This window comes from Lactuca serriola, chromosome 7 (assembly GCF_051521515.1).
Source record: "Lactuca serriola cultivar US96UC23 chromosome 7, Lser_US96UC23_V15, whole genome shotgun sequence".
Taxonomy (NCBI): Eukaryota; Viridiplantae; Streptophyta; class Magnoliopsida; order Asterales; family Asteraceae; genus Lactuca; species Lactuca serriola.
Window position 1 is genome coordinate 70,184,177 of NC_136414.1, and position 20,658 is coordinate 70,204,834.

General features: G+C 40.4%; 1 long non-coding RNA gene across 1 annotated transcript; it reads left to right on the forward strand.

Annotated features, from left to right (window-relative positions):
• Positions 1–1,944: 1,944 nt before the first annotated feature.
• On the forward strand, positions 1,945–16,375 carry LOC145062806 (uncharacterized). The gene is made up of 2 exons (XR_013687728.1): positions 1,945–2,019; positions 15,620–16,375. It is a non-coding gene; the product is annotated as an uncharacterized LOC145062806 (long non-coding RNA).
• The last annotated feature ends 4,283 nt before the right edge of the window (positions 16,376–20,658 follow it).

Here is a 20,658-nt window from a genome sequence, read left to right on the forward strand (position 1 = left end):
ATAACTTTTGCAACTTCAAGCAATAGAAACACATAATGTTCTTCTTTACCTCAACCTAAATTTTTAGTAACTAATAATAGTAATTTAGTGAATCCTAATGGACCATTTTTATCGATTCTTAAAAGGGCAACATTCAAATTATAGTACAAAGCTCCATGAGCTGATGTTGTAGTAAGGAATTTACTAATGGACTCGATGATCGATGAATCATGAAAAATATATATATTTATATATTCTTAGGAAGAATAGCAACATACTTTATTGTTTTTATCACACGGGTATTTTAATCTTTTAACAAAAAAGTATAAAATGGAGTTTGTTTTTAGGAATAGATTTAGATCCAGTTGCGATTGATTTTTTGGGGTATGATGGCATATAATTGTTCCATTATTGTAGTGGCACCAAATATCTATTCTCATCATAATTAAAGTGAGGGTATTTTTAGAATGGTAAATTGTTGGAAATATAAATTTTAGTAGTATTCAGCTTGGCATGGAAAATATTATGTTGATTTATATTATATGTCATAAACTATAAATGCTTTTATTATTTATCTCTATAGGTGACATAACAAAGAGTTAGCATGATTAGGTGCTAAAATCATCTTGGATTGTCTAGAAAGGTTTGTAAACGAACTGAACGTTCAACGAACTGTTCGGTGGGAAGTTCGTTTATGTTCGTTTATTTAATAAATGAACGAACATGAACACAAATTCTGGTTCGTTTAGTTAAACGAACGAAAATGAACAATGGTCTCATTCATTCAATTATGTTCGTTAACGTTCGTTTATGTCATTCGTTTACGTTTGTTCATGTTCGATTATATAAGTTCCTTTTATGTTTATATATGTTTAATTGTGTTTGATTACGTTACTATATTATATATTCATATATGTTTAGTTATGTTTTTTTTATCTTTGTTCATTTATGTTCGTTTAGCACGTTCACGAACATGAACAATGTAATTTGTTAAACGAATGAACATCAACAAGAAAACTCATTCGTTTATCCGTTTGTGCTCGTTTATTTGTTTGACCAACTTAAACGAACGAACATGAACAAACCCCGTTCTTTTTCATTTACAGCCCAAGTCTAGAGTGACCCCAAACTAAAGAAACGGTCAAAAAAAGGCATGGTTAGATAGAAAATAATTAAAGAATCGATTAAAAAAATGAAAAGCAAATTCTTCTCGATTTCTTATTTTTACCCATATCCGGAAGAAGCTTTACAAAATATATGATTCAAGATGTTAATAAGGGCAGTGTCATCATCACTAAGAAAAAAGCTTAGAGGGTTCGTGATCTTTCTTTGGAAGCCCATTAATCACTTTAAAATTTTAAAATTTCAAGTGTGAATACAAATCTCTTATTATAATAAAACAGTATCAAAACATCACATGGCGGTCATTCAGCCTCCCCAAATCGAATTTTCCCGATCAAATGTCTATGTGAATTTCTGAAAATGCCCATTTGCTACAATAAACTCCCAACTTAGCAAATCAGCAACTTGAGTTGCTTTCCAATTTAAACTCAATTTCTGAAAACGCCTTCACCTGTTTTATTTGTATTTGAAAACCAAAAAATCAGGGATTTCATATTTAAAACACAAAGATAAGATTGCATATTTTAAAGAATAAATACTCCATTCAATTTGAAATCAAGATATACCTTCCATATATTAAATAAAAATTTCCATATATTCCATAAAAAATTATGCATTCTAATTCAAATCATACTCTTTTTTAACTTCGATTTTGACTATTTAAATAAATACCAACAATTATGGATAGACATGATACGATTGCACAAACACATACACACACACACACACACACATATATATATATATATATATATATATATATATATATATATATATATATATATATATATATATATATATATATATATATATATATATATATCATACTTTTTTGTCCTTTCACTTATCTTTCTGCGCCTCTTCGATCAATTGTTGGGAATACGCTTTTTGGTTCACATATCTGCGAAAGCACATCAGGTATGTTATTTTGTTTTTTCTTTTTGAACTTATGTTCTTTGTCTTTCTTCCATCTCATTACTATACCTATTGTACATTTGCATCATTTGAAAAAACAATTAACAAAATTGAATTGACATTTGTTTGAATAGGCTTTGTACGAATATATATTCAAATATGCAAGATCAATTCACATTTGTTTTTTATGTTAGCATAAAAGTATGCTTTACAGCTTTGTATTTTACTATTATGTGTTTTTTTATGCCACATGGACAAGTTATGTTAGTTTTTTTTTAATTATTATTATCAAATAGATCCTTTTGTAAAATAGCATTATACTTTCATGAAGAAATGAAAGTTTGGATTTTTAGTTTTTATTCTCATTATAGTATTGTACTTTCAATGCTATATATGTATGTTATATAACTGTATGTGCTTATACTTCACAATTGTTGTACAAGTTTTAAAACGAACGTTTTACCCTTCTCCACTTTATTTACTCCGGAAAGACCATATTTCCCCTAAGTTGAAACCTATGTACATAGTTCATATTTACTTACATCACTATATGTAGATATAAAATTGTGTTCTGATCATATGTAGATATGAAACTGTGTTGGATCACGGAGCTTGAAATTATTATCATTAATTACAATAAACTAAACAGTATTTGATACATATGTTTACAAGTAAAAAAAAACTTCACCTCCTTTTACTGATATTTAGTTATTTACTTTATTTTTATATATAAGTTAGATTTCTAGTTTTTAAAATTTTGTTGAAAACAATGTATATATTTAGTATTCTCGATGATTCCTTTATTTGGAAATTAAAGCTTAATATTTTGTTTATTGTAGCTTACGTTTCTATTATTTACACAAAACAAAAGAAACCTTAAAAAACTAATTATTATCTTATCATATTTGATTCAAAAGTAATTTGAATTTGAAAACTAATTAGATGCTCTGTTTCAATCGTAAATTTGGAAAATTACGATCATATAATAAAAAAAGATATACAAAATTGAACTTTTATTTCACTTTCAAATATAACAATCTTATTAAGCGAGCTCCAAACCATTGTTAATGTAGAGTTTCGAATGTTATTGTGAGGTGTCGAATATTTCTTAGTTGACTGTAATATCGAAGTCAGTTTGTAATGTTATTTCAAGAACATTTTATGTTTCGAAGCTTAATGTATTTAGTCCGTTGTATTTTTTGTGCTTTTAGTATATATATATATATATATATATATATATATATATATATATATATATATATATATATATATATATATGGGATGGACACATTTAAAGGAGAAGACTTATCATTCACATTTGTACTCATTTCTCTGATCCTCTTGTATTTACTGATAAGCAATACAATGAGCCAACCAAATTTTATTTAGATATTATGTCTAAATCTATTCTTACTCTGATTACGTTTCAATACTCGATTCAATCATCACTACAGTTGGTATCAGAGCATGAATCATACTGTTTTAATTTGATTTTCATCTATTTCAAAAGTTTTTTGAATCTCGTTCTAGATTCAAAAGTTTCCACACTTTTGATTAAAATCTCTGTAGAACTTCAGTTTTGATTTGATTCTGCATTTCGATTGTTTAATCAAGTGTGTGTTATTCATTTTTTGGTTGATTCATATTGTTATCTTCAAATTTCTCAAGCTTTTCTCTGAATTTGTCTATACATCCATGGCGAACTTCAATATGAATACCATGACTTCCTCTTCTTACCCTTCCCTTGCCCAATAGCCAAGACGAGGCGGCAACAACGGGAGTTGATGCAACAGATTTGTCCTTCAGGTTGCTCTCAGCAGTCCTCAACAAGCCTTGAAGCTTGCTCAAAGTGACCTCCTCCTTGTTCATGTGGTAGGTCATGCGGAACTGGTTGTAACAAGGAGGTAAGGAATGAAGAATGATATCAATCGCCAACTCCTTATCGAAGTTAATATTTAACTCCAGCAGCCGATCGACATATCTCTGCATCTTCTGCAGGTGAGTCGTGGCAAACTCTCCGTCCCTCATCTTGGTAGTGATCATCGAAGTGATGATCTCGTACCTCTCCTACCTGGCACTTTGGTGGTACTTGTCTAGTAAATCTTGATGCATCTTATAGGGATAGAAGTCCTGTAGGACTTTTGGATTTCTGTAGTCATGGTCACGAGCATGATGCAATGCACTTTCGTAGCATCGCGCTCATGTGCCTCAAAGGCAACGATCTCCTCGGGAGTAGCAGTGTTGACATCCACTTCTTTCAGCTCCTTGTCGAGGACATACTCCTTGTCCTTGTAGCGGGTAACCATTCGAATGTTGCAGATCCAATCATTAAAATTGGTCCCATCGAAAATCACCCTCCCACACAAATTCATGAGTGACAATGAGCCGGAAGAGTTCGACTCGGAAGTGTTGTTGTTCGAGGTAGACATCTAAAAAAGAAAAGAGATAAAGTTTGATTAGAGAAGAATCCTTACTTAAACACCAAAAGAGAAATTAAGGCTAGGATCCAACAACATTATTTACAATTTAGAAGAGGGATGTCGTAATCTAAACAACAAATAATTTGAAGGTAGGTGAATGAGGATTCACTAATTTCCACTATGAAAAAAAATTAAGTTTTAAATGTATTGAAAACTCCTAGATCTTTTGATATTCATTGAACTTTTCAATGGCATGTTTAAATCTTGATATGTCCTTCAAGTTTGTGACGGGGATACCGAGGCTCACAAACAAGGTGTGAATAACCATACAAATGTACTTGGTTCCCTTAATGTTACAGTCACCTAATCAATGTGTCGGTTAGCCACACACGCTCCATTGATCTATGACAAACATTGAGTCACCCTTTTCCACCTTTGCTAGACCCAAATTAGTGTGCTGGTTAACCACACATGGTCCACTAACGTCTTGGCAAGGTTACAAAGTGTAATTTTATGGAATAGCATCATCTTTACATTCTTCCTAAAGTAACTAAGATTGAGAATTTTATAAAAACATTTAGTTACTTTATTAACCATTATACTTTTAATGAGGAATTAGTTGCCCTATCCTACCCGTTCGGCTAACGACCCTCCACTAATCAAGGAAGCGGTGGGTGAGAGTGGACACCCATTAAACTGTCATTTTATAGGCAGCAACCTTATACCCCCTTTATAGATCGGCTTCGGGAATGAGGCATACTAACGGTAAGACTAGCTTTATCTTATATATATAATTATTAATCTTATAATATTTGTAACAACGTAAATTTTCAAACAAATTTTTTTTTCATTTCAAAATAAATTATTTTCATTCAAAACAAGGCATAAACATTTCAAGTGTCATGTCAAAATACAAATCATCTGAATCCCAAGATCACAAAACATCTATCAGTGTGTACAGATCACGCCGGCGCCTTCCCACGGTCCTCGCTAGTACCTGAAACACATACATAACAACTATAAGCATAAATGCTTAGTGAGTTTCCCCAAAATACAACTTACGCACATACGCCTTTCCAGGCCCTGACCTTCCGGTCCATGTGTCTCAGGGGACTTCCGTCCCTACTGGGTAAACCTTCCGGTCCTACCCACGCCAACCTTACGGTCCAGATTACACAACACAATGCCTTCCGGCCCATAACATAATCGCCTTCCGGCCGGCCCATAACATAATCGCCTTCCGGCCCACATAACATACATAGCACGTATAACAATTAACTTATCACATATAGCACATATATCTCATATCATATCCGACCTTCCGGTCACACAGTCAAACCCTTCCGGGTACAGTATAGTGAGAAGACTCACCTCGTGGATATCGAAAGCTAGCAAATCCCGAAATCACTCGTGCTCGATCCGACGAGCTACAATCTCCCTATAACATCATATATCTCTTATTAACACTTTTATCTTCTAAGTTTGACTATCCCTAAGAAGTCAGACATAGGTCAACTCTGGTCAACGGTCAACGGTCAATGGTCAACGGTCAACGGTCAACGGTCAACTTGACCGGACTTGGCGAGTGCTAGGGCGACTCGGCGAGTCTAGACGTCCTCACCAATTCTCTAAGATTCCCTTTCTACACGTCGAGTATCCCCCTTGACTCGACGAGCTCCTCCTGGAAGAATCGCGGGGCCACCCCGACTCAACTCGACGAGTCTGAAGAACAGCTCGGCGAGTCCCAGTAAATCTTCAAGCTACTCGCCGAGTCTGTTCATCGGACTCGGCGAGTCCATGCCATGCAACCGCTCAAACTGCTTTCTAAGGTCAGATCTGCTCCGACCATTAATAGGTCTGGCCTTCCTAGACTGATTCATCACGTAAGGTCCTCATTTCGGTGCTCATAATACACCCCATGACTCATAATTTACATTTTGACCTAAGGCATAAGGATTCCAATCCAAAACCTCCATTGATTCCCGAAATGCTCAGGCATGGGACATTCTGGACTTCCAAAGGTCCCAATACAGGGTTCCAATCGCTTGGGGGACTAAGGTAACACTCAATCTAGCCACAAAAGGGTTCAATAAACCCTAAATCCATATACACATCAACATAGAAGAATGCAACTCGAAATATTACCTGAATAATGTGCTCTCTGTGTCCCCAATCCTCAGAACGTGGCTTCTCTTGTTGTTCCCTTAACCAAGCCTCCTCTTCCTTGCAAAACAACACTTCCAAAATCAACAATGGTCTTCTACCTTGCTCCAGATACTCACAATCGAATTAGGGTTTCTCTCAGAGGACTAGGGTGAACAATGACGGCCATAAGGTCCCTCATATACGTCCCAAACCTGAACGGTTAGGGTTTTCGCTAAATAGCGCAGACTCGCCGAGTCCATATCTGGACTCGTCGAGTCCAGTCGCGAACCCGCGACCAGATCCGCGATCCTACTCGGCGAGTCTAAGCTCCAACTCGCCGAGTCCCCTCTTAAAACACCCAAAATCATAAATATAACAATACCTGGAATTCCGGGCTGTTACAACTCTCCCCCACTATGACTAGACTTCGCCCTCGAAGTCTCACTCTGAAAATAGCTCCGGATGCTGCTCCCGCATCTCACGCTCCGGCTCCCAAGTCATTTCCGATCCCTTCCGGTGTTGCCACTGAACCAACACCAGAGGTACCTCCTTGTTCCTCAGAACCTTGATCTTCCGATCCCTGATGGCCACTGGTCTCTCGGCATAATTCAGGCTCACATCCACCTGAATATCCTCTAATGGAACCACTGCCGACTCATCGGCTATACACTTCCTCAATTGCAACACATGAAAAGTGTCGTGGATCTGCCCCAACTCTGCTGGCAACTCCAAACGATAGGCTACCCGGCCTATCCTTGCAATCACACGAAATGGCCCAATATACCGGGGTCCCAACTTGCCCCTCTTCCTGAATCGAATCACTCCTTTCCAAGGAGAGACCTTCAGGAGAACGAAGTCGCCGACTTGAAACTCAAGTTCGGATCGGCGTCTGTCTGCATAACTCTTCTATCGGCTCTGGGCGGTCAATAACCTCTGTCTAACCTGCTGAATCTGCTCTGTCGTCCGAAGCACGATCTCTGTATTGTCCATCACTCTCTGTCCCACCTCTCCCCAGCAAATGGGGGTCCGACACCTCCTACCATACAACAGCTCAAAGGGTGGCATACCAATGCTCGAATGATGGCTGTTGTTGTAGGAAAACTCTGCCAAGGGTAAATACGCATCCCAGCTACCCCCGAAATCTAACACACACGCTCGAAGCATGTCCTCCAACGTCTGAATCGTTCGCTCGCTCTGACCGTCTGTCTGGGGATGGTATGCGGTACTAAAATGCAATTTAGTACCCAGCTCCTCATGGAATTTCTTCCAGAATTTGGAAGTGAAGCGCACGTCACGGTCTGAAACAATCGAGATCGGCACCCCATGCCGAGATACCACTTCTCTCACATATATCTCCGCCAACTTCTCCGCTGAAGAACTCTAACTAATGGCAAGGAAGTGTGCACTCTTCATCAACCTATCCACAATCACCCAAATTGCATCGACTCCTCTGGCAGTCCTCGGCAATTTGGTGATGAAATCCATAGTGATCTGTTCCCACTTCCATTCGGGAACCTCCAATGGCTGCAACTTGCCATGCGGTCTCTGGTGCTCGGCCTTAACCCTACGGCAGGTCAAGCACCTCTCAACGAACCATGCGACGTCCCTCTTCATACAGGGCCACCAATACTCTTTCCTCAAATCCAAATACATCTTCGTAGCCCCGGGATGGATCGAGAATTTCGATCGATGAGCCTCTTCCATCAAAGTAATACGCGTACCACCCACGAACGATACCCAAATCCGACCCTGAAACGTCATAAGCCCTCGTCCATCTGTAACGAACTCTGAAACCAAACCAACGACCCGCTCTCTCTTCTACATCTCTGGTCGCACAGCCTCGGCCTGTGCCCCACGAATAGCATCTAATACTGGAGCTATCACAGTCAATCTCAAACATACATCTCGCAGTGGAGTGCTTTCCGCCCTGCGGCTCAATGCATCGGCTACCACATTAGCCTTGCCTGGGTGGTACAGGATCTCACAATCATAATCCTTGACCACATCCAACCACCTCCTCTGACGCATATTTAGGTTGGGCTGATCCATCAAATACTTCAAGCTCTTATGGTCCGTGTATATCGTACATCGAACCCCATACAAGTAGTGACGCCAAATCTTGAGAGCGAACACTACTGCCCCCAACTCTAAATCATGCGTGGGATATCTCGCCTCATGAGGCTTCAGCTGCCTCGACGCATAAGCTATCACATGACCCCTCTGCATCAACACTGCACCCAGCCCCGAAATCGATGCATCGCAATATACTACAAAATCCTCCATCCCTTCCGGGAGAGCTAATACCGGGGCTTCGCACAACCTTTGGCGAAGTGTCTCAAAGGAGGTCTGCTGCTCGGGTCCCCATGAGAATGCAAAACCCTTCCGGGTTAATCTGGTGAGCGGCACTGCGATCTTGGAGAAATCCTTAATAAATCTCCGATAATACCCTGCCAACCCAAGGAAGCTCCTGATCTCAGAGGGTGACTTCGGCACCTCCCAACTCATCACCGCCTCAACCTTGGCCGGATCGACCAATATCCCTTCCTGATTAACAACATGTCCTAGGAATTGGACCTCCCGCAACCAGAAGTCACATTTGGAGAACTTTGCATAAAGCTTCTCCGATCTCAATACCTCAAGGACCTCCCTCAAATGCTCCTCATGCTGCTCTCTAGATCTCGAATACACTAGAATATCGTCGATAAATACAATCACTGACCGATCCAACATCGGCCTGCATACCCTGTTCATGAGATCCATGAACACAGCCGGGGCATTGGTGAGCCCGAAGGGGATCACCACAAACTCATAATGCCCATATCGCGTCCTAAACGCTGTCTTCTGGACGTCCTCATCCCGCACTCTCACCTGATGGTACCCTGACCTCAGATCGATCTTGGAAAACCAAGATGCTCCCTGCAACTGATCGAATAGATCATCGATCCTCGGTAACGGGTAACGGTTCTTGACCGTCAACTTGTTTAACTCCCGGTAATCAATGCACATCCGGTGTGAACCATCCTTCTTCTTGACGAACATAATAGGCGCTCCCCACGGCGAGCTGCTCGGCCGAATGAATCCCTTCCCCAGCAACTCCTGAAGCTGCGAGGACAACTCTTGCATCTCTGGAGGTGCAAGACGATAAGGCACCTTAGCAATAGGCGCGGCCCCCGAAACCAGATCGATACCAAACTCTACTTGCCTCACAGGAGGTACTCCCGGCAGCTCCTCGGGGAAAACATCTGGAAACTCACGCACCACTGGGACCTCCTCAACTGATCTCGGTCTCTCAGAAACCTCCCGCGTATCCATCACATACGCCACAAAACCCTTACAGCCCTGCTGTAGACACTGCCTCGCCCTAGCGGCCGAACAAAAAGCTGATCCCGAACGAGTACCCTCGCCGTACACCGAAAGAACTCCCCCACTAGGGTCTCGTATAGTCACCAATTGACGCTCACAGTCGATGACGGCGCCGAATCGGCTCAACCAGTCCATGCCCACAATGACACATACATCACCCATCGCAATAGGAATCAGGTCAATCGGAAACTCAACCCCGAAAATCTCTAACACACATCCCCGGAGAACCTCCGTGGCACAAATCACTCTCTCGTCAGCTATAGAAACTCTCAGAGGCCGACTCAACGACTCACGACTAACGCTGATATGCTGACTAAAAGCTAAAGATACAAAGGACCTACTCACACCCGAGTCAAATAACACTAAAGCAGGCACATAGTTCACAAGGAAAGTACCTACGCATATCATAACATAAGCATAACATCTCGACATCAAAATAAATACATGAAATACAGCATACCTGCCACAACATCGGGCGCAGCGCGGACCTCCTCCGCAGTCAGCTGAAAGGCTCTCCCACGAGCCCTCGGGGCCTCGGCCTTCACCGGTCGAGTCGCAGTATCCCTGGCAGTAGGTGCAGATCCCTGAAGAAGCTGAGGGCACTCGGCCTTCCGATGGCCTGTCTGGTTGCAATGAAAGCAAACCGTAAACCCCTTGGGGCAATCCCTAGCAATGTGCCCCTCCTTGCCACACTTGTAGCAAGCACCAGATCGACATGCCCCATCATGACCCTTGCCGCACTTTCCACAAGTGCGGCCCTTCGGACCTCCCATCCTCGAATCGGCGGACTTAGTCTGCTTGGCTGCCGGCTGAGACTGAGCCGGCCGCCGGTCCACCCGTTGAGACTCGGCCTCCTCCCTGGCCTGGGTCTCCAACTCAATCTCGCGCTTCCTGGCATTCGCCTGAAGCTCAGCAAAGGTATGATAGGTGGAGTTTGACACAAACTCCCGGATATCCCTCCTCAAAACACCCAAGTACCGGTTCATCCGAGCCTGCTCTGTGGACACCAGCTCGGGGCAGAACATCGCCCTCTCATGAAACTTCCGTGTGATCACCGCAACCGAATCAGTACCCTGCTTGAGGGTCAAGAACTCCTGAACCAATCGTTCCTTCTCCACCGGGGGAACGTACTCGTCTTTGAACATAGAGGTAAACCCCTCCCATGTCACTGCTGAAATCTATGCCAAAGTGAAGTTCGCCGTCACGAACTTCCACCAATCCTTCGCTCCCAGACGGAGCTGGTTCAAAGCGAACCGTACCCTCAGATGCTCCGGACATGAACAAGTGTAGAAGCACCCCTCAATATCAGCGATCCACCTCATCGCAGCAATCGGATCCTGCGTCCCATCAAACTCAGGTGGCTTCGTGTTGCTGAACTCCCGAAACAGCAACGAGTCACCCCCCTGTGGCTTGGCAGCGGCCACAGCTGCGGTAGCTGCAGCGGCTGCAGCCTCAGTCAATGCGGCGTACCGCTCCTCAAAAGTCTCCATCAAGGTGGTCTTAATAGACCCAAACATCTCCGGAATCTCAGCCCGGATCGCTGCAGCCACCTCCTCATGAATCATCTGACGAATCTCCTCGTCACTCACACCGCTCGTACTCGCTCCGTGGCGTGGTCTAACCATGATGTCTCTGAAATACAACATGAAACTATCAGAGACTCCATCGAGTATAATTGCACTCGATAACGCAACCCTGCTCAGTCTCCGATATCCAGGGATTCTTACTTGGGTCTCCCACTGACCCGGTGTCTTCGGTAGTACGGGCCCAATACTACCGACCACACCGCATCAGCATTCATCCCAAATCTTCCTCCCCAAACCCCGGATAGTGAGTACTCTACTTCTGATATGCACTATTTATCTGCACGCTATCAAAGCATCTTATATCGGCAAACCTCCCTAGACTAAGGCATCACAAATCAGGCCACTCTAGTCCTATCATGAATACCTAGTCTTCTAGCATGCACAACAATTCATATCATATCTTATCTCTTAACATAATATTGTAAGGTATTTTGGGGATCTTTACCGTTCGGGCGCTGACTGATCGTGCACACTGCTTCTTTCTTGTTTACCACAAAATCATTTACAAAAGTTTATGCCTTTATTTAAAAAGTTTTCCTCAAATCCTCGGTTTGAGTTCAGTTACGCCCGAAGGTGCACCCGAATCCCTCAAACCAAGGCTCTGATACCAATTTGTAACAACGTAAATTTTCAAACAAATTTTTTTTTCATTTCAAAATAAATTATTTTCATTCAAAACAAGGCATAAACATTTCAAGTGTCATGTCAAAATACAAATCATCTGAATCCCAAGATCACAAAACATCTATCAGTGTGTACAGATCACGCCGGCGCCTTCCCACGGTCCTCACTATTACCTGAAACACATACATAACAACTGTAAGCATAAATGCTTAGTGAGTTTCCCCAAAATACAACTTACGCACATACGCCTTTCCAGGCCCTGACCTTCCGGTCCATGTGTCTCAGGGGACTTCTGTCCCTACTGGGTAAACCTTCCGGTCCTACCTACGCCAACCTTACGGTCCAGATTACACAACACAACGCCTTCCGGCCCATAACATAATCGCCTTCCGGCCCATAACATAATCGCCTTCCGGCCCACATAACATACATAGTACGTATAACAATTAACTTATCACATATAGCACATATATCTCATATCATATCCGACCTTCCGATCACACAGTCAAACCCTTCCGGGTACAGTATAGTGAGAAGACTCACCTCGTGGATATCGAAAGCTAGCAAATCCCGAAATCACTCGTGCTCGATCCGCCGAGCTACAATCTCCCTATAACATCATATATCTCTTATTAACACTTTTATCTTCTAAGTTTGACTATCCCTAAGAAGTCAGACATAGGTCAACTCTGGTCAACGGTCAACGGTCAACGGTCAACGGTCAACTTGACCGGACTTGGCGAGTGCTAGGGCGACTCGGCGAGTCTAGACGTCCTCACCAATTCTCTAAGATTCCCTTTCTACACGTCGAGTATCCCCCTTGACTCGACGAGCTCCTCCTGGAAGAATCGCGGGGCCACCCCGACTCAACTCGACGAGTCTGAAGAACAGCTCGGCGAGTCCCAGTAAATCTTCAAGCTACTCGCCGAGTCTGTTCATCGGACTCGGCGAGTCCATGCCATGCAACCGCTCAAACTGCTTTCTAAGGTCAGATCTGCTCCGACCATTCATAGGTCTGGCCTTCCTAGACTGATTCATCACGTAAGGTCCTCATTTCGGTGCTCATAATACACCCCATGACTCATAATTTACATTTTGACCTAAGGCATAAGGATTCCAATCCAAAACCTCCATTGATTCCCGAAATGCTCAGGCATGGGACATTCTGGACTTCCAAAGGTCCCAATACAGGGTTCCAATCGCTTGGGGGACTAAGGTAACACTCAATCTAGCCACAAAAGGGTTCAATAAACCCTAAATCCATATACACATCAACATAGAAGAATGCAACTCGAAATATTACCTGAATAACGTGCTCTCTGTGTCCCCAATCCTCAGAACGTGGCTTCTCTTGTTGTTCCCTTAACCAAGCCTCCTCTTCCTTGCAAAACAACACTTCCAAAATCAACAATGGTCTTCTACCTTGCTCCAGATACTCACAATCGAATTAGGGTTTCTCTCAGAGGACTAGGGTGAACAATGACGGCCATAAGGTCCCTCATATACGTCCCAAACCTGAACGGTTAGGGTTTTCGCTAAACAGCGCAGACTCGCCGAGTCTATATCCGGACTCGTCGAGTCCAGTCGCGAACCCGCGACCAGATCCGCGATCCTGCTCGGCGAGTCTAAGCTCCAACTCGCCGAGTCCCCTCTTAAAACACCCAAAATCATAAATATAAAAATACCTGGAATTCCGGGTTGTTACAATATTATAATAGTATAAGGGTTAAATTTTAAACATGTAAAATTCTAGGGTTTGGAATTTAAATATTTCAAATTAAAACTTTTAATTAAAAATTTAAATCTCAAAACTTGTGGGCAAGTTTTGAAACTTCTCAAAACATCTTTTAGATCAAATTTGAAAATTATTAAATAATCATATTATTAATATTTATCACATAATTTGACCTAATCTTTTCCATACAAGATAATTCAAATCAATTTACAAATAATCAATATTTATCTTATAAAACAAGTAATTATCTTAAATTGACAATTATGCATTAATTTGACTTGGATATCAATTACCATAACAAAAAAATCTGATTTTAATTTGAAAAAAAATTATGGTAATTATCCAAAGCAAATCAAGGCAGAAAATTCGGAATCCAACACAGTTGTGCTCACGTCGTGACCTTCTCTGGTCACGTCGTGAGTCTCATCAAAAACAGAAAAACGAATTTTACGGCTTTGAACAATAAACTTTGCATCAAATACATTAGAATAAACATCCTAGGCTTTGATACCACTGATGGGTTTTAAGCAAAACAACATTCCTATGGTGTTTATGCAAATCCTAATGATTGGATCTAGTTTTTCTAGTTGTACATGGAAAATTGTCCAAGACTTGCAAAACCCTAATCTAGCATATCACAAAATCGAAATCATGTCTAATAAACTAGTTAGAACATTACCTTTGATTGTTGCTTGAAGATCTTGAGCCTTTGAGAACCTTAGCACCTCAAATGTTGTGCCTCTAATAGATCACAAACACCAAAAAAATTGGAGAAGGCAAGAGAGAGAGTGGAGAGTTAATTTTTGGCTCTTGGACTCTTCTTAGGGTTGCGGTAGCCGAAAATTGCATGCCTAAGGGTTCCTTTTATAGGTGAGGAAGTAGGGTTTTAGTCCAAGATCTCATCCACTTGCTTAGGCTCTAAGCAACCCATGAGAATCTTTCAGAAATCCTCCTTGGACTAAATCTTATGGGCTATCCATAAGGATTTCGTCAACTCCCTATCTTTAGGGTTTCCTTAGCCCTCAATGTAATTATCTTATAATTGCAATTCCAGTCCCCTTAGTTTAATTACTCTCTTTTGTTCACAAAATTAATTCTTAATTAATTATTGACCAATATTAATTAAACAAATATGATTTATCCTTTAATATATTATTCATATAATATATTAATAAACCATAATAACCTCTTTCTTTATTATTCATCCAGTCAAGTTGCTTTGGTGAAGGCAACCCAAAAGGACCATGCTACAACTAGGTCAAGTACATACCAAATATAGTATGGACTTAGACACTAATCCAACAACGCCATGATCCAAGCATGCATGTTATTCTTATCTATGGTCCTTTCTTTGTGAAACATATCATTTCCAATGATGCTCATTTCACAATTCCAAATCATTGTTATAAGTATAACACTATATGCTAATTGGCTAAGTAGAGTAGTACGTATGCTAGTTGTCTTTGTGATGCTTGCATGGAAGACCAGGAGGTGGCTCTTGGCACTTGTCTGTAAGACCTAGGGGTGGCCCCCAACTTGGCAAGAAAGACCGCGAGGCTGCCCGTGACATAATGGCAAGACTATGTGCAACATATAGTACCTTTATTGACTATGATATATGTATGGCTCATGGTTATGTATGGCATGTATGGATTAGTTGATATGTATGATATGTGGTATTTGCGGAACTCACTAAGCTTTGTGCTTACGGTTTTCAGTTTTGGTTTCAGGTACCTCCAATTTTCAAATAAAGGAGCTCAGAACGATCGCAGCGCATACACTTATGTTTTCTGCAATATGTGATTTTTGGGAATGAACTCTGATAAATGTTTTACTTGAAATGTTTTTCAATGTGTGAACCAAGTTACAAATGTGTTTTAGTTATATTAAAAATTGGAATTTTTGGTCATGAATTTTGGGATGTTATGTCACACCTCCAAACCAGACGGCGGAAACGTCCGGGGGTGGAGGACTTCATTTGTAGTATCACAACACATGCATCATAGTAATCAAAGTACAAACAACCATTGTATTTAAAAGTCTAAGTATTTACATGTGTTCAATCATTGTATATTGAAACCAAAATAGTTATACAAAAGAAGAAGATATGACTCATAATGGCTCCATCTTCTCAAAAAGCTTGGGGAGTACCTGTTATTATTTCCCTGAGAATACAAGTAATTTGAAAAGAGAGTATCAACAATAAGTTGAGTGAGTGCATAAATCATTATGTTTGAAAGGGTGTCTTTGTATCTTGATTATGAAAATTGTTCCAGAAAATCCCATATTTTCTGTTGTATATGAAAAGTAGTTTTATTCCCATAAAACCGTTCTATTTTGTAAACCAATGTTCTGTATTTGTAAAACTTGTAACTGAGAGTGTGTCTGGCTTCACCAGCTGTTATTGAAAATTGTAGTATACCATTGTACTTTGTATTTTGTAAACAGGTACTTTGAAGATGTACTTACGTGTAGTTGTTTATACACTAACGTGTTGTTAATATCTTTTTAATGAGTTATTATAACCATAATAAGAGATGAACGCCTGAAACAAACGCCTTGTGAGCGTTTAAACTGTTGATAACAATTGCCACTCATTGGCGTGTATGCCTGACTGTAGCTAGCAGCCTGAGTGCGGGGTTGTCAATCTATAGATATACACACAACTTGTTTCGATCCCCGGGATGGAGATTCTGGTTATAATGTCAGGACTTTACCTTGGTTGTCTAAAATGAATTAAACAACTTGAATTGAATGTCTCATAAAAAGCATATAAACGTTACATGTATATTACATATGAAAACCCAATCATTCTGAAATAAATGATTGACAGTATGTTCTTGAATAAGTATTCCGAACATGTATTTGACAAGTGTAAACCCTTGTTTTGTTTTGAATCAAAACCCTTGTTTTATGTAAAACAGTGTATTCTAGTAACTTGAATCATGAATAATTGTTATATGTATCATAAGTTATACCTATTATAATTTGTATGTAATTTATGAATTGGTAAATAACTATTTTTGAATGTAATCCTTTGCTCAACATGTTACAAAGGGTAATTAAACTGATAAAATAACTTTTATATTTATATACATATACAATTTTATATATAAGTAAAATTTAAACGACATTCGGACAAATAACCGGTACTATAAGTCCACATCCAAACAAGGAAAAGGACCTAGAATGAGTTATTAGTCCTAAGCCTTTTAAATCTTATTTATATTAACATATATATATATATATATATATATATATATATATATATATATATATATATATACAAATATGAATATTTGGGAAAAATATAAGTTTATAAAAGAGTTCAATATTTGGAGTATTTCTGATGCTTTAAAATAGTTTTATCGTGATTTGAAATCATTTATTTATAACACAAAGTTCCTGTGTTATACTTGTATTTTCCCCTTAAAACAGTAGAAATTATGAAAATACGGGGGTATGAACTCACTTGATAGATGGTGAATCGGACAGAGTTTCGTTTCACGAAAAGGAGTTTATTTGTCGAGAAACCGGCTCAAATTGGGCAAAGTTTTGACAGGAGAGAGGTTACTTCTCGGGAATCTCGGGGCTTCGTGGCTTACTTCGGGATCAAGTCTTGATACCGAGGCTTTAGGGGTTGTATATGAGCTTATGGAAGTGGAAAATATGAAAGAGGGTGAAATTTAGGGTGGAAAGTGTAAAAAAATCTGGAACCCTCGCATGCCTTATATAGGCCGAAGCCTTGGATCCGAGGCTTATGTGAGGTTATGCGAGGCTGACAGCTTGCGAAGGAGGCAGCTTCGGTTCGGAGGTGGTAGGCTCGGATTGGACCAGACCTCGGTCCAATGGGAAGAAGACACGTGTGAAGGGGGCATCCGAGGGGCGTGCGAGGGTGAGGTCCGATGTGTCTCATGCGAGGCTGTCCGAGTGGGATTCGTCCGCGGAGTTGGTCGAATCAGTAGGTGACACATGAGGCTGCGGTCCAATCAGAAGACGCCATGTGGAGGCTCGCATGCGAGGGTGACGTGGCAGTTACCGTTCATGCGAAATTTCCCGGTTTTTCTTATTTTTGTGCCAAAAACTTGTAAAATTCATAACTTTTGCATACGAACTCCGTTTTTGACGTTCTTTATATACACGCGTAGGTAAAATTATACTCTACGAATTTCGTTTAGACTTCATCGGCTAATTTTGACTTTATTTTTAATATTATTATTTTTAACAGACCGGGACAGGAAAATCCGTTAAAAATTCATAACTTCTTCATCCGACGTCCATTTTTGTCTGTCTTTTTACCAATGTACTACTAATGACGAGGCCTTCAATTCTCGTTTAGGTTGTGTAGTCTAAAAACCACTCGATCTTTATTTCGAGTTTTTAGCTGTACATTGCTATACTGAAACTTAGAAAAATCATAACTTCCTCATACGAAGTCAGATTTTGACGTTCTTTTTATGAAAGTTATCGGTTTAAAATAAACTACAACTTTCATTTAGGTTGTTAACGCTAAAAATCCTATTAATAAAAATTTAGTTTTTACACTGAACAATGTTTTGCCGGTTTTGTCGCGAATTTTCGATTGGTCATAACTTCATCGTTATAACTCGAATTTTTGTGTTCTTTATATTTTTGGAAACCTTGTTACAAACTCTATCACTTGGTTCATCCCAATTGAGATTAATTAATAATTTATTTTTGAGGGTCAATTATGTAAATATACACAGTATGCCAAAATTTCTCTTTATTAATTTAAAAAGAAGTACAAACTGACCTACACTATTACATAGGTTTGAAATAACGGTTTGTTACATTATCCCCCTGTTAGAGAGAATTTTGTCCCGAAATTTACATTACATATAGACTAGGGAAAAAGATGTGGGTATTTCTGTTGCATTTGATTCTCCCGCTCCCAAGTGAATTCAGGTCCCCGCCTTGCATTCCAACGAACCTTCACTATCGGGATGCGGCTTTGTTTGGTTTTCTTAACTTCCCTGTCTAGTATCTCTATGGGTTCTTCCACAAAATTGAGGCGCTCGTTTAACTCGATTTCCTCAAGTGGTATCACAAGAGTCTCGTCGGATAGACACTTTTTCAAGTTCGAAACGTGGAAGGTAGGATGGATGTTACTTAGTTCTTGGGGTAATCGAAGTTTGTAAGCTATAAGGCCGATTCGGGAAAGAATCTCGACTGGTCCTATGTACCTTGGATTTAGTTTGTCATGCTTTCCAAAGCGTATCATGCCCTTCCAGGGTGAGACCTTTAACAAAATGCGGTCACCAACCTGGAATTCCAAGGGTTTTCTCCTTTTGTCTGTGTAGCTTTTCTGTCTATCTCTGGAAGCTTTTAGTCGCTCCCGAATTTGTACAATCCTTTCAGTAGTTTCTCGAATAATTTCTGGACCAGTGAGAGTGTTGTCAGGAGTTTGACCACTAGCTAGCTGCGTGTCACCCACTTCAGCCCAGCACAGAGGGGATCTGTACTTGCGGCCATAGAGGGCTTCGAATGGATCAGATTTTATGCTAGTATGATAACTGTTGTTATAAGAGATCTTAACAAGGGGTAAATGAATATCCCATGTCTTTCCAAAGTCTATCACGTAAGCTCGTAACATATCTTCTAACGTTTGAATCGTCCTCTCACTTTCTCCATCGGTTTGCGGATGGTAGGCTCTACTCAAGTCTAGCGTAGTTCCCAGAGAGTTTTGTAAAGACTGCCAAAAACGAGAGGTGAATCTACTATCTCGGTCCGAAATAATAGATATTGGCACACCATGCAGTCTAACAATCTCCTTGAGGTATGTTCTTGTTAGCTTCTCCATCTTGTCAGTCTCCTTGATTGGTAAGAAGTGTGCGGATTTGGTTAATCTATCAACGATTACCCAAAAAGTATCATAACCACTTGATGTCTTGAGTAACTTGGTTATGAAGTCCATTGTAATCCGCTCCCACTTCCATTCAGGGATTTCAGGTTGTTGTAATAAACCTGAAGGTTTCTGGTACTTTACCTTAACTTTGGCACAAGTAAGGCACTTGCCCACAACGATAGCGATTTCGGCCTTCATGTTAGGCCACCAATATAGTTTCTTAAGGTCCAAATACATCTTGTCTGAACCTGGGTGGATGGAGTATCGGGTTTTGTGTGCTTCATTCATAACCACATCTCTGTAACCACCGAACTTTGGTGTCCAGATTCAGTTCATGAAATAATGGACTCCATCATCCCTGACTTCGAAGTTCTTATCCATTCCTCTCAGGGTTTCACCTGCCACGTTTTCCGATTTCAAGGCTTCAAGTTTAGCTTCCTTGATCTGCGTGGACAGATGCGAATGGATTGTCATGGTCAACGACTTTACTCGGCGTCCCGAGTATTCTTTTCTACTAAGGGCATCAGCTACTACGTTTTCTTTACCAGGGTGATAAAGAATTTCACACTCGTAATCGTTCAGTAGCTCCACCCATCGTCGTTGTCTCATATTCAACTCTTTTTAATCGAAGATGTGTTGGAGACTTTATGGTCCGTGAATATTGTGCATTTCGTGCCATATTAGTAATGTCTCCAAATCTTCAGAGCAAACACCACTATTCCTAGTTCGTCATGTGTTGTATAGTTGACTTCATGTGTCTTTAGCTGTCTTGAGGCATAGGATATAACCTTTCCTCTTTGCATAATGACACATCCAAGCCATTGATTAGAAGCCTCACAGTACACTACGAAATCCTCTGTCCCTTCAGGGAGAGACAGGATCGGTGCACTACACAAGGCTCGC